This window comes from Canis lupus, chromosome 26 (genome assembly GCF_048164855.1).
Source record: "Canis lupus baileyi chromosome 26, mCanLup2.hap1, whole genome shotgun sequence".
In the NCBI taxonomy this organism is placed as follows: domain Eukaryota; kingdom Metazoa; phylum Chordata; class Mammalia; order Carnivora; family Canidae; genus Canis; species Canis lupus.
This window is the reverse complement of record NC_132863.1, coordinates 22,893,480-22,907,705: the sequence shown is the minus strand read 5'-3', so window position 1 is coordinate 22,907,705 and position 14,226 is coordinate 22,893,480. Positions and strand designations below refer to the sequence as shown.

Genomic DNA, 14,226 nt, shown 5'->3' with positions numbered 1-14,226 from the left:
CTCCCTAAGAGATATCTAAGTGTTAGGTCAAAATTATCCCTCCAAACATTGCTGTCAAATAAAGGGTAGGAAGCCAAATCCCCATAGTTGGGTAAAGAACAACTTTAAAAAGAATTCAGAAAGTTAGGACTGGAACTACAGTGATGTGGACAGGCTAACAAAACAAATAATTAAAGAAAGTTTAGTTGGAGAATATATCAGGCTTTGTCTTATTCTAGCAGAGGGAGTAAAACTATGAGCTACTGGAGATAATATTAAAATTGTCCTTACCTACAGAAGGTAGCGTGAGGGTAAAGGGAGAGAAAATAGAACAAAGGCAGCAAAGGCAAGTTGTTTTGAATCTAAGCTTTACTGCCCAGGAAGGCTGAATGGGATTGAAATTCTTCTGAGCCAGTTTCATTAAATTCTAGACTTGACTCACACCAGTAGACTATACACCACTAAGAAATACGAAGTTACCCACAGTCTTTGTTGGTTTTCAAATATTTTTAAAATTGTCTATAAATTTCCATTCTAAAGAGTAGTAGATCAAAATGACACTAGGCCATCTAATCAGTTATAGAGTAAATGGCTCCCTCCAAAGAAGGATTTTTATCAGAAATTTAGGTTGAGGGCAGCCCTGGTGACTCAGCAGTTTAGTGCCACCTTCAGTCCAGGGTGTGATCCTGGAAACCCAGGATCGAGTCCCACGTAGGGCTCCTTGCAGAGAACCTGCTTCTCCCTCTGCCTGTGTCTCTGCCTCTCTCTCTCTCTCTCTGTGTCTCTCATGAATAAATAAATAAAATCTTTTAAAAAATTAGGTTGAAAGGAATATAATAACATGGAATAAATGAGATGAGGTCTCAGTACAATTTAAATAAAGCTTCTGCCCACCCCGATTTTAAGTAGTACTGAGGGGGCTCACATAAAATATCTTAGAGGGATGCTTCTCAGAGGCAAAAAGGTCTATAAATCTAACTCTTGATCCTCCTCTTTTTTTTTTTTAAGATTTTATTTATTTATTCATGAGACACACACACACACACGCACACACACACATACACACACACACACATACACACAAAGAGGGGCAGAGACAGAGGCAGAGGGAGAAGCAGGTTCTCTGCAGGGAGCCCTATGTGGGACTCGAGCCCAGGACCCAAGGATCACTACGAGCCAAAGGCAACCACTCAACCACTGCTGAGGTTGAGGCAAACCTCAATCACTGAGCACCCAGGTGCCCAACCCCTCTCTTTGCCTAAAGCTTAAGCAAGAAAATGGATGTTTAATTTTATTTATTTTTTATTTGAATATAATTGAAACACAATGTTACATGAGTTTCAGGTGTACCACTTAGTTTTGTAGATTTGACACATAAGTTTATACATTATGCTGTACTCACAAGTATATCTACCACCTGTTCCCTTTCATCACTGTTATAATATCATTGACTGTATTCCTTATGCTGTGCCTTTTGTTCCCATGACTTATTCATTTCATAACTGGAAGTCTTTATCTCTCACTCTCCTTCAGTCAATAAATATTTAATTTTTAACTACTTGGAGCTTTGGACACATTATAATATTTATGTTTAATATCTAGTTTTCATTTTCTGAAACTTTGGATTATATTTTTTCCAATTATGCTCATTGAAAAATGTATGACTGTGCCTAAATAAGTAGTACCATATGAAAATATAAACCTTGTTCTTCCATATCTTTTACATGGGAAGAGTGAATGAATGGTATCATAAAAATTCTACAAAGTTACTCTATGTATTTAATGAAATTAAGGCAAACTATTCCACTTCCATATCTCAAGCAGTAGGAGGTAACTTGTCTTCAGTCTCATCTTCTCAAATATCTCCAATAACAACCACAGCCTGGAAAAACCAGTGAAAACATGGGGAAACAGGATCAGTGAAGTGTTTATAAGGGTTTGCGCTAGAGAGAGAACCCAATCCAACAGAAATATTGCATACAGTCAGGACATGTCCTCTTGTTACATCCATCTAATTTCTTCATGGGAGTCCCACAACATGAGCAGCTTTTTGAGTCCTTTCCTAGTCACTTCTTACTTTCCATCTCTTCCAGTGCTTTTTTTTTTTTTTTTTTTTACTACACCTCTGTTCCAAGTCTTTTATTGGCCTCATCTGCTTACAAGTACTCACTTCATAAAACTATTAATTTTTCTGCAGTCATCTTACATGGAAAGGTCCCATGGTAGGTCAGTCTGCACAAGGCATAGAAAAGGAAAAATTGCAGCCAGAGCAGATGTCCATTGTACAGCCTGGTTCCCCATATCAGGCAGCTGGCAGCATGAGCAGGGGCAGTACATCACAGCTGCCTTTAAGACTAAGTTGGCTGGAGGGGAAGGTAATCATAATGGGTAAATAACTCTGCTTCCACTAGTTCTTTGACCTGATGAAGAGTGGCCATGAAACTTGGGTTCTGGGCAGTTGAAGCACTGAACTTGGCTATCCTGATTTAGATTTCAAAGGAGTCCTTCAGACAGGCTTTATAGTATGCATGCCCACACTCCAAAAAGTGCATGCATTCACTCATTCATTACCCACCTTCTCACAGAAACAGATATTGCACAGGAGCAATTTACTATTAAAGCATTTTATCTGCTGAGCTTGATCAGAATCCAAGATTTCCTGGATCAGACTCAACTACAATTCTATATCCTGCATGGGTCTCTCATCCACGATATCCTCTTGTCTACATAAGATCTATCAGGTCCTCCAAAATCTAGCTCTATGTTAGAGGCTTGGGCCATCCTTCTCTTCGCTTTTTTCGGAGAACCCCTCTTTTGAGGTTGAAAGAGACAATATTCAGCTAGGGTCTCTTCCTTAAGAAATTGCATCCAGGCAAACGGACCTGATGCCATGGTGGTCTTCCTGCAGGTTGTCTAAGTGCTTGCAGGCGCAGATACCATGAAATTTTGTGAAAAGTCCATATAGATTCTGGTTTCTCCAACTTGGATAGACTCTTGGTTTTTCAAATGCATCTCCATCATAAATACTCACCAGGGCCAGAAACTCATCCTCCTGAGCTTCTAGGTCTTCTGATTACATTTACATCTGAGAAGCTGAGGACAATCTAACACTACAGTCTGCCATTTTGGTTCATTTTGGAAAGTTGTTCTTTTGAAAGGAGAACAACTCCTGAAAAACAGTAGGTGTTCGTTAGTTGTTAGCAATCATCATTATCCTTGTTATCCTCACAATAATCCTGGAAAGTAGGAATTAACTCCTATATACGTATCTTTGTAGAAAATTAGAAAGAATCTACAAGTTAACTATTAGAATTAATAAGAAAGCTTATTAACTCTTCTGGACACAAGGTTAACAACAATTGGAAAGTGAAGTTAGATTATCCAGTAGAAACAGAGGGTAGAGTGGTGGTTGCCAGGGACTGAGGGTGGGTGGGGTGAAATGGAGAGATGGTGAGCAAAGGATACAAACTCCCAGTTATAAGATGAATAAGTTCTGGAGATCTAATGTACAGCTTGATGATCAAAGGTAATAATACAGTATTATATACTTGAAAGTTACCAAGAGAGTAGATCTTAAATGTTACCACAAAAAGGAAATGGTAATTATGTGACATGATGGAGCCATTAGCAATGCTACAGTGGTAATCATTTTGCAATATATAAGTATATTAAATCAGCACATTTTACACCTCAAACTTATACAATATTATGTGTGAATTTTGTCTCAATAAAGCTGGGGGAAAAGTCATTAGGACTACCTAAGGTATTCTCTCCTTTTTTGAGAAAAAAATTTAAATAAATGCACCAACACATAAAATTCTGCAAGATAGAGAGAAAGAGAGAAAATAAAGGTAAACGAAAAGACACATTTACAGTGGAATAAAAAACATCAAGTAGGTAGGAACAAATCCAAAGAAAGTCAAGATTTCCACATGGGAAACTAATAAATTGAGATAAATTCAAGAAGAACAAAACAGATGGAGGACTTCACCTTCTATATATGATGTCTATATTCTCCAAACTGATTTGTAGATTCAGTATGATCACAATCAAAATCCCATGTATTTTCTCTTTGTGTAAATTGATGGGATGATTCAAAGATTTATAGACATAAATGGGCACAGAATAATCAAGATAATCTTGAGGAACAAAGTTGTAGGATTTAAATTTCAATATTTTGAGATTTATTGTAAAGCCCTAGTAATTAAGAGACTGTGATATTGAGGAAAAAATAAACAAAGGAAATGAAACAGAGTCCAGAAATAGACCTAGTCATCCATAGCTAGTTGATTTCTGAGAAAAGTGTCACAACAGAGTAAAGAAGAAAGGATAGTGTTCTCAATAAATGGTGCTTTGGGTATCCATACAGAAAAAAAATGAAACTTGGCCTCTCTCTCACATCATCCACTAAAATCAATTCCATACAGATTATAGATCTTATTTTTTTTTCTTTTTTAAGATTTTGTTTATTTATTCATCAGAGTGAGAGAGAGAGAGAGAGAGGCAGAGACACAGGCAGAAGGAGGAGCAGGCTCCATGCCAGGAGCCCAACATGGGACTCGATTCCGGGTCTCCAGGATCACACCCCGGGCCGAACGGCGCTAAACCGCTGAGCCACCGGGGATGCCCTGGATTATTATTATTATTATTATTATTATTATTATTATTTTTTGGAAGCAGGCCAGCCTGCTTCATTTTTTTTTTAATTTTTATTTATTTATGATAGTCACAGAGAGAGAGAGAGAGAGAGAGAGAGAGAGAGAGAGAGAGAGGCAGAGACATAGGCAGAGGGAGAAGCAGGCTCCATGCACCGGGAGCCCGACGTGGGATTCGATCCCGGGTCTCCAGGATCGCGCCCTGGGCCAAAGGCAGGCGCCAAACCGCTGCGCCACCCAGGGATTGCCCTGGATTATTGATCTTAATAAGAATGTAAAACCTTCATACCAAGTTTCTGGAAGAAACATAGGAGAATATGTTTATGACCTTAGCGTAAGTAAAGATTTTTAAACAGGACATAGAATATACTAACTGTGAAGGGAAAGAGAGGACTTTCACTTCATTAAAATGAGGAACACTTTTTTTTAAATAAATTTATTTTTTATTGGTGTACAATTTGCCAGCATATAGAACAACACCCAGTGCTCATTCCATCAAGTGCTCCCCTCAGTGCCCGTCACCCAGTAACCCCCACCCCCGCCCACCTCCCCTTCTACCACCCCTAGTTCGTTTCCCAGAGTTAAGAGTCTCTCATGTTCTGTCTCCCTCCCTGATATTTCCCACTCATTTTTTCTCCTTTTCCCTTTATTCCCTTTCACTACTTTTTATATTCCCCAAATGAATGAGACCATATAATGTTTGTCCTTCTCCGATTGACCTACTTCACTCAGCATAATACCCTCCAGTTCCATCCACGTCAAAGCAAATGGTGGGTATTTGTAGTTTCTAATGGCTGAGGAATATTCCATTGTATACATAAACCACATCTTCTTTATCCATTCATCTCTCGATGGACACCGAGGCTCCTTCCACAGTTTGGCTATTGTGGACATTGCTGCTATAAACATCGGGGTGCAGGTGTCCTGGCATTTCACTGCATCTGTATCTTTGGGGTAAATCCCCAGCAGTGCAATTGCTGGGTCGTAGGGCAGATCTATTTTTAACTCTTTGAGGAACCTCCACACAGTTTTCCAGAGTGGCTGCACCAGTTCACATTCCCACCAACAGCGCAGGAGGATCCCCCTTTCTCCACATCCTCTCCAACATTTGTTGTTTCCTGCCTTGTTAATTTTAGGAACACTTTTTGAACAAAAGCTGTCAATAAGATAGAGAAAAGAAAGCCATAAAGTTGTGGAAGCTATTTTTATTTTTTAAAGATTTAAATGGAATAATAAAAATATTTAAATTGAACTATGATTGGGACGCCTGGGTGGCTCAGTGGTTGAGCATCTGCCTTTGGCTCAGGGATCGGCTCAGGGTGTGATCCTGGTCTGGGGATCGAGTTCTGCATCGGGCTCCCTGTGAGGAGCCTGCTTCTCCCTCTGTCTATGTCTCTGCCTTTCTCTGTGTGTCTCTCATGAATAAATAAAAATTTTAAAAAATTGAACTATGGTTTACTTTTAGCAAATAGGAGACATCCAATTTGCATCAGTACTCACACTGAGCTTACTCTCCTGTTCTGTTTTTTATAACTCCTGATCAGTCTTGCTTTGATGTTCTAGTCTTTATAATTCTTCATACTACCCCTTATGTTCGTCCCTTACAGTGTAGATAGCATATATGATTAGTCACATTTTCCTTTTTTTTTTTTTTTTTTTTGATTAGTCACATTTTTCAACACGCACCAGTAAGATTCTATTAAGTTCAGTTTCCCTACAATCATTTCTCCTTTAGGTAATCTTTTGTAGTAGGAAATTCTCTATAAAATTTACACTGTAATGTTGATTTCTCTCTGAGCTGTTAATTAATACTCTATATATCCAACAAGCCCTAAGAAGTATACATAATAAAGCCATGATTAATATTATGATAGGATGCTTTTTAAAAATTAAAAGAATTTTGGTTTTAGGTCAATAGCCTTGAAAACATCATCTTAGGGATGTATAATTAAAGCAGATTCTCGATTAGCTATGCATAAGAATTCTCCATAATCAAATTGTTGATAAGTCTTAGTAGCTTGTTTTTCTAACTGCTCTACAATTTGAGAGCTATTCATCAGCTCTCTTCTTAGCTTAACCCAACTGATACCTAATGTGTCATCAACATGTGGAGCTGGCTGGGTGGTCTAAAGCTTTCTGTAGAAATTTTTCTTGTGTGGTCCAATATATTTCTTGTGAATATCCATTAATTATGCAAGTTATATTATTCTTACAAATTAAAGCACTGCCGATAGAAATAATCTCACTTTTCCAACTAATGCTTCCAATATGACACAATACTTATATTATTGCCTATTAAAGATTGATTATGAGGTGCTCATTGGAGAGTAATATAAAACTATTAAATTCAAAGGAAGTGAGCTCAGTTTGTTCCAAATCTTGGGAATAAATATATTCAGCATGCCATTTCAAACATCTGTCTCTATCAAGAGTAACATTTGAATTATAGATTATAGTTCCTGTCCTCCCTGTCCCTGTCTCCTCAAATGACAGGCACACTCTAACACATTTGTTCCACCTTGGATTAGGAGAAAACTTCTATCTTTTAGTCACACTAGTTACATTGGTTCAGTTTTCAGTAGTTTCAATTTGCAAATGCCAACTTTAAGCTTTCATATGTATGGTATGATCAACATTTAAAAAAAAAGATTTTATTTATTTACTCATGAGAGACACAGAGAGAGGCACAGACACAGGCAGAGGGAGAAGCAGGCCCCATGCAGGGAGCCTGACAGGACTCAATCCCAGGTCTCCAGGATCATATCCTGGACTAAAGGCGGCACTAAACCGCTGAGCCACCTGGGCTGCCCTATGATCAATGTTTTTACACCATCCTTTAATCTTTCCATAGACAGTTCCATGCCCAGTACTAGTTGCTCCCATAAGTGGGTACGATCCTGCTGTTCAGTGCTAGTAAGTATATCCTGTAATTGTTGAATATCTAGTTGTTCAGTTATACAGAGGATGGCTTGTGACAATTCTTTAGCTATATTTTGTTGCAACTGAATTTCATTTTAAGGTGTCCAATTCCAAATTCTCCCTTAATTTCATTCTCATTTTGCTCCTGCTGCGAATCCTATATTAGACTATGATTCCATCCTGTTTGCCTCTGAATTACATGTTTCCATAACTGCCCCAAGATGTTAAGTTGCTGATGAGTATTTCTGTACTACAAGAGTTTGAGATTCTGGTCCTGGTTCCAATTCTTCCTAACACAGTACTTGATGTCTATTTTAGTTTGATCTTGGTCCTTTTGGCCCCTCTGTAAATATCTTGGTCCTTTTGGCCCCTCTGTAAATATGTAAAGTCGATTGCACAAAAGTCAAATTGATTCATATTAGCAGCAGTAATACTAAGAAATACAGTTCATTTTCTCCTAGGGGCCTTAAATATGTGAACTGAAGATTGCCAGGTAATAAAGAGGATAAACTAATTTTTATGGGATGATATATTATGGACTTTTTGAAGAAACCAATCACACCATTTAGTTCAGATATTCTTTTCCTAACCTTTGTATTCATCTTTAGTTTTGTTAAAGCACATCTAGATGGCTATAAGAGAAAATGAGCCATTGGAGTCCTATGAAATATAATGTGAGTGTAATTATATTCAGCCTGACTAGTAAACAATTCTATCTAATGGGCACATTCAGTACCACAATAGGAGGTGATACTTGAGATTATATTATTTAACATTTGGGTGATATTTATTTCAGTCTGTTGGAATATTTGAAATTTCCCACCTCCTTTAAATGCAAACCACCCAATCAGTGTATCTGAAGTGTTACAAATTAAGGGGTTTCTTGAGCCTTAATCCCATATTCAGGACAATTTTTAGTTGGTACAAAATTCCATGAGGTTGAGATACTTATTTTTAAGAGAAGGAGACATAAAACTATGAGCTGCATGTTTAGTACACAATAAAATGACTAGAATTATACTGGTCAGAATAACTAATAAGAAAGTAATGGCAGTCTGCCTCTCTTGCCATCAGTCCATTAGAGAATCTTTTTTCTTCATCTTGCATATTATTTTCAGTTACTGCCTGGAGAATATAACTTTGAAGTCCTTTTTACTTATTTAGTATATATATGTATTTTTAAAAAAGATTTTATTTATGTATTCATGAGAAACACACACACACACACACACAGAGAGGGAGAGACTGAGGTAGAGACACAGGCAGAGGGAGAAGCAGGCTCCATGCAGGGAGCCGGATGTGGGACTCGATCCTAGGACTCTAGGATCAGGCCTTAAGCCAAAGGCAGGCGCTAAACCGCTGAGCCACCCAGGGATCCCCTATTTAGTATATTTTTTAAATTGGAGTTTGATTCGCCGACATATAGCATAACACCCAGTGCTCATGCCGTCAAGTGCCCCCTTCAGTGCCCGTCACACAGTCACCCCATCCCCCCCCCCACCTCCCCTTCGACTCCCCTTTGTTCGTTTCCCAGAGTTAGGAGTCTCTCATGTTTTGTCACCTGCTCTGATATTTCCCACTCATTTTTTCTCCCTTCCCCTTTAATCCCTTTCACTATTTTTTATTTTCCCCAAATGAATGAAACCATATAATGATTGTCCTTGTCCGATTGACTTGCTTCACTCAGCATAATACCCTCCAGTTCTCCTTAATGGGGATTACCACCCACTCAGTCATAGATGCTGGTCTCACACGTAAAGCATGTATCCAGCTGTGCTGCTTTTTCACTTTGATAGTGGTGTGAGTTACCAACAACATCTGAGAAGGTCCTGTCCAATGTGACAACAATTCAACCAATCGTTAAGACACTTAGATGTAGAGTTTGTCCCCTAGTCTGTGCTGAGGACACACCTTCTCAGAGGGAGGCTTTCATCATCTGGCCACACGGTGGCGTAATGAGCCTAGGGAAACAAGCAAATCTTTTCTGTCCGATGTGCTTTTTCCATGGTATCAGGGTAACAGGTTAGTCTTAAATCCTATACTCACTGAACTTCCAAACATCAACTCAAAAGGAGAAATACCATACTTGCTAATGGAAGTTAACTTTAATTTTCATAGAACCAAGGCAAGGCTGTTGATCACCATAAACCTATGGTTTGATATGTTAGCCAAATAATTCTTTTTTTTCAATGAAGATTTTATTTTTTTATTTATTTGAGAGAGAGAGAGAGAGAGAGAGAGAGAGAACAAGTAGGGGGAGAGAGAAGAGTAGGCTTCCCACTGAGTAGGGAGCCTGACATGGGCTCCTGAGATTATGACCCAAGCCAAAGGTGGACACTTAACCACCAAAGTTCATTCATTCTATTTCTCTGGAGAAGTAGGGATGATAAGGAGTGTGATAAGTTATTCGTATTTGTAAGGTCTTATAGAGCTCCTGATTTACCACAGAAATAGGAGGACTTCATCTTTTGGATTCTAGATGTTCAGGAAGTTGAAACACTGGGATGATATAATTCAGTAAGACTTTGCTCATCATTTGAGCATCTACTTTAGCCAATGGCAACACTTCTGGACATCCAGAAACCATACATACTATTACTAAACAGAATTTCTTACCTTCTGATGGTAGAAGCTCTCAATACTCATTTGTCCCCAGGTCCTAGGTAGCGTGGACCTCAGTGTGTTTCCTTGATGTAACTTAGCTGTTCCCTGTAAAGAAATGTTCTGACAAACAGCACATGTTTGTATCATTTACTGATTTGGTCTTTACACAGGAGTGGTATAATTCCAAGACTTTCAGAGTGTATTCATTTTCTTTGAATGACATTGCTGATGATGGCATGAGAAGCCATGTGTGCATACAGTTGGGGTACAGGAATAATACCCTGGGGTAACCCCCATATTCCTCTGGTGCTTTTCTTAGCTCTCCTTGATTTCCATTTTTCAATTTGGGGGGAGTTGCATATTTCTGAAACTGTGCATAGGAGTCCCTAGATAGAAGAAATAGGGCTTCAATTTCCCCAATCCAAACCTTAGTAGACATTTTTGTGTAAATTCATTTCCTTCAGATAGCTCATCTCATCTGGTATGAGTTCTACAATGAATTACATAAATCTGTTTGGGAGATTTCAATGACTCTAATAAATTAGCAATTCATTTCCATGTGATATTTTAGTTCTCACTGATGTCAGAAAGCTCTATTTTTTCAGATAGTATGCAGGCCTCACACACATATTTACTGTCAGTAGAGATATTTTAAGAATGGGGGCTAATTTAAAGCGCATGTACCAGCTATGAGTAGTGCTGTTTGGCTGATTTTATGTTTGTAACAACATATCCTCTAAATCTTGTGAGGTCTGACTATAGCATAATACATTTTTATATTTCCCTGTGTGTCTATCATACAGGATCCATTAGAGAACCATATTAAATCAGCATTGGGAATAGAAATATTAGCAATAGCAGCCTGAGAATGAGTATCTTCTCTCTTTTTTTTTTTTTTAAAAAGATTTTATTTATTTATTCATGAGAGACACAGAGAGAGAGGCAGAGACATAGGCAGGGGGAGAAGCAGGCTCCCTGGAGGGACCCCATTTGGGACTTGATCCCAAGACTCCAGGATCCAAAAAGAAGACATTCAACCACTGAGCCACCCAAGTACCCCTGAGTATCTTCTCTTAACTGTGAGGCAGTCATGTTCACTACTCATCTTGGATCTGACAATTGAACAGCTGGGTTAAAAAAGTTCCACTTGACTAGAAAGATTAAAGATTGAAAAAATGGAGAGCTAGTGTTTAATGGGTACCCAGTTGGGGTTCCATCCCCTGGCTGCCATCATTCTACTTCCTGTCTCTGTGAGTTTGACTACTCTAATATTTAAGTGGGAGCATACAATACTTGTCCTCTTGTGACTGGCTTGATTCATTTACCATAATATCTTCAAGATTCACCTATGTTGCAGCATGTGTCAGAATTTCTATCCTTTTTAAAGGCTGAATAATATTCCATTTATGTATACATAACATTTTATTAATCCCACCTTTTGGATGTTGAAAATAATGCTGCTATGAACATGAGTGTACCGATATCTGTTTGGATCCCTGCTTTAGTTTTTTAAAAATATATACCCAGAAAAGGAATTGCTGGATCATATGTTAATGCTATGCTTAATTTTTTGAAGGGTCACCATAGTGTTTTCCATAAGGCTGTACCATTTTACATTCCCATTCAGCAGTGTACAGAGTTCCAATTTCATCATTGCCAATATTTGTTTTCATTTTTAAAAAAATAAGACCATCCCAATGGGTGTAGAGTATCTTATTGTGGTTTTGATTTTATATTTCCCTAATTATATGTGATTTTGAGCATCTTTTCATGTGCTCTTGGCCATTTGTAAATCTTCCTCGGAAAAATGTCTATTCGAGTTCTTTGCCCATGTTTAAACTAGAAATCTGTTGAATTGGGAGTAGTTCTGTATATAATCTAGGTATTACTACTTCATGCCTTTTTAATATCCTTATTAGATATATGATTTACAAATATTTCCCCCCATTTCATGGTGTGCCCTTTCAATCTTTTAATAGTGTGATTTGATGCACAAAAGTTTTACATTTTGATCAAGTTCAACATACCTAGTTTTCTATTGTTAACTGTGCTTTTGCTATAATTTCCAAAAAATCATCACCCAATCTAATGTCATAAGGCTTTCTCCCTATATTTTCTTCTAAGAGTTTTGTCGTTTTAGTCTTATACTTAGGTGTTTCATCAATTTTGAGTTAATTTTTGTATATAATATAGGGTGGTGTTCCAACTTAGTTGTTTTTTTATTTTTTATTTTTTTTGCATGTGAATACCCGGTTTCCCCAACATTATTTACTGAAAAGACTATTCTTTCCCCCATTGAATGGTCTTGACACCTTTGTCAAATTTACCTGAGCATATATGTGAGGGCTATATTTCTGGGCTCTCCAATCTATTCAACTGGTCCATATGTCTGTCTTTATATTAGCAACACACTATTTTGTAGCACTGTAGCTTTGTAGCAAGTTCTAAAATCGCAAAGTATAAGGCTTCCAACTTTCTTTTTTTGAGATTATTTTGGCCATTTCAGGGCTTCTTAAGATTCCATATGAAATTTAGAACAAATTTTTCTATTTTTGAAAAAAAAATTCTGGGATTTTGATAAAGTTCCATTGACTCTGTAGATTGCTTTGGGTAGTATTGACATCTTAAAAATATTAAGTCCATGGACATGGGTGTCTTTGCATTTATTTGTATCTTCTTTACTTCTTTAGACATGGTTTCTTTCCCTGTTTGGACTTATTGAAAGTAGGTTAATTTAAAGTCTTTGTCCAGACAATTCAATGTATGGGCTTCCTCTAGAATGCTTCCTATTGATTGTTTTTCCCTGTGTATGAGTCATACTTCCTTGTTTCTTTGTATGAGTGAATGTGTCAGAGTTTTTCAAAGCCTGTATGAACAATTCATTTCCTAGCCTTTCCTCTCAAGCTGTTTGATTAATCTGTTCCCCCCGCCCAACCATTATTTATCTCCTCAGGCAGCTCTGACTAAAATATATGCCTGTTATTTTTTTAAACAAATTCTCCCTAATAGAGTCTTTAGCAGTTAGTTCTGAGTCAAGTGAAATAAAGTCAAGTCTTTCAAGCCCATTTTGCAGGGAGCCACCAGATAGATCAAATGATGGTACTTCTTTGTTAGTGGTGTCTGTTCTGTTCTTTCCAGAACTGAGGATGTAGCCGATTACTTTCAAGGCTACCACTGAGTTTAGGAGTGGGAGGTGATACTGGGTCTAGTAAAATGATAGAAAGCTCACTGTTTTACTGTGCCAGCCTTTTTTCTTAAATAAGTGCTCTCAGGCAGTTACACATCATTGATCAATTTCCAGAGTTCTAACCAAGTTGATTCTGACCATTTTGCCAGTATTCTCACTGCTTTTATGGAGAGGTAAAATTTTGGCATTCTCAACTCCATCATTTTTTACTAATGTCACTCTAGATCTTCTACATTTATGGTAATTATTGATATATTAGGGCTTAAGTGTTCCAATTTTTATTATTTTTTTGGTTTATTCCCACTCTTTTTCTTTTCTAAACTTCCTGTGTATTACTTCAACAATGTTTAGGATTGATCTAGTTTTGCTTATAGTGGGCTTTTAAAAATATATTGCTTTATACAGGTTTCTTAGTGATTGAAATATACATATGTAACTGATCACAATCTTCTGGCATGAACATTATGCCACTTCAAGTGCAGTGCAGTAATCTTACTTCCTTTTGGGTTTCTTTAGTCTCCTCACTTTAACAATATAATAATCTAGGGTCACCTTGGTGGCTTAGTCCATTGAGTATCCAACTCTTGGTTTTGGCTCAGGTCATGATTTCAGGGTTCTAGGATCAAACCCTGGATCAGGCTCTGTGCTCAGCGGGGAGTCTGCTTGAGAATTTCTCTCTCCTTTCCCTCTTCACCTCCCCCCACCCTGCACTCTTCTCTCTTTCTCTCTCTCAAAAATAAATAAATAAATCTTTCAAAAAATCATAATAGCCTATTTTTTTACATACAGTGAGCACTATGTCATATGGCACCAAAATTTTTGTTTTAACTATGAAATATGATAATGAGAATTAGAATTGTCTGTTACATTTAACTCTTTTGC

The 14,226-nt window shown here is 37.6% G+C and overlaps 1 pseudogene; it reads right to left on the bottom strand.

Moving 5' to 3' along the window:
• Positions 1–1,237: 1,237 nt before the first annotated feature.
• LOC140618258 (E3 ubiquitin-protein ligase RNF14 pseudogene) overlaps positions 1,238–14,226 on the bottom strand; it is a 41,838-nt pseudogene continuing 28,849 nt past the window's right edge.